Source organism: Octodon degus, unplaced genomic scaffold, assembly GCF_000260255.1.
Source record: "Octodon degus isolate 3935 unplaced genomic scaffold, OctDeg1.0 scaffold00101, whole genome shotgun sequence".
NCBI lineage: Eukaryota > Metazoa > Chordata > Mammalia > Rodentia > Octodontidae > Octodon > Octodon degus.
Genome location: NW_004524677.1, coordinates 3,100,084 through 3,101,477, shown reverse-complemented (window position 1 = coordinate 3,101,477; position 1,394 = coordinate 3,100,084). Strand labels below are relative to the sequence as shown.

The 1,394-nt window shown below is 37.0% G+C and overlaps 1 protein-coding gene across 4 annotated transcripts in view; it reads left to right on the top strand.

Moving 5' to 3' along the window:
* Lrba (LPS responsive beige-like anchor protein) overlaps positions 1-1,394 on the top strand; it is a 752,085-nt gene that overhangs the window by 367,669 nt on the left and 383,022 nt on the right. The gene's annotated exons all lie outside the window — the stretch shown is intronic.

Sequence of the window (1,394 nt, the reverse complement as noted above, 5' to 3'; positions counted from 1 at the left end):
TTTTTTTTGTATTTTAGTACAGGGTCTCACTACGTAGATTGGACTCGTGATCCACCTGTGTTCAGCCTCCCAAGAGCTGGGATTACAGGTGTGCACCACCATGCCCAGTCTCAATCGCCATCTCAGTGCGCTCCTGGGGTGGGGCAGGTACGGTAGGTCTGGGTGTTGAACCCCTGGCCCCTGCGTCTTCCTAAACAGGTGCTTTAGTCCACTGAGCTGTTTGGCTTACCTCTGTGCTGCCAGCTTCTGTCTGCTAATGTTTTGTGATTTTTGCATTCTTTTCACAAATGTTTGGGGTTGTTTTTAATTTGCTGCACAACCTTAGTCATTTAACAGGCATATTTTTGTTTTGCTTCTCTTCTTGCTTCCTGAAAAGAATGATAAAATTCATGATTTTTTAAAATGCTCATGTGTATAGTAGGTAGTATAGGAGTGATTGTGGGGTTCCCTTCTGATAAAACTGGCTACAATGCACACCTCTTCTCTGGATTTTCTCTGAGTTATTTTACTATCTGCTCCTAGTCACATCATCTAAAGCTCAGTTCACATTACTCATTTTTTCTTTGGTGGAACTGGGGATTGAACTCAGGCCCTTGGCGCTTGCCAGACAAGCACTTACTCTACTGAGCTATCTCCTCAGCACTTCGTTTGTTCTTCTAAACCTTTTGTTAGTTTTATTAGGACAGTTAACATAGTATGAAGTTGGGAAATAACCATTCCAAATGGCTACAGGCACTATTAAAAATCTGAAGGTTTTAATAATGTTTAAGGATGTGAATTTGGAGGAATAACTTAAAGTCTCTGCCTAAACTCCTTTCATTTTTCTACTTTGAAGGGTCTATCAAATTTTCATGAATTAATTGTTTATTGTGACCATGTACCCAACAATACTGCAATTATTATATTAGTCCACTGAGCAAGCCCTGCTCCCAACATGAAATCATATTCTGTATATTGTTAATATTGAAGTGCTTTTCCATAAATATAACCTTCAAGGTGGAAAGTAAATTTTTTATCATTAGTAAAATAAATCAACTAAATAAAATAATTTTCATGGTTTGGTTGATGCCTTTGTGGTTTTTTTTGTTGTTGCTCTGTTTTTGTTTTTGGTTTTTTTGTGGTACCAGGGATTGAAATCAGGATCATGTACTTTCCATGCAGGTGCTTATACTGCTGAGCTATATTCCTGGCTCTGGTTGATTTCTTTTAAAAATATAATTGTATAGCACTTACCAGTTTATCTTAAGTTAAACTTTTTCACATTTTGTAATCCTTCAAAACTTAAAGTCGCTAAGTTTTTTACTGCTGCTTAGACTTAATTTGCAACCATGTAGTCCCAGTCCCATCTCCATTATAATTTAAAAAAAATTATAGTGCAGATAACTATGAATCTG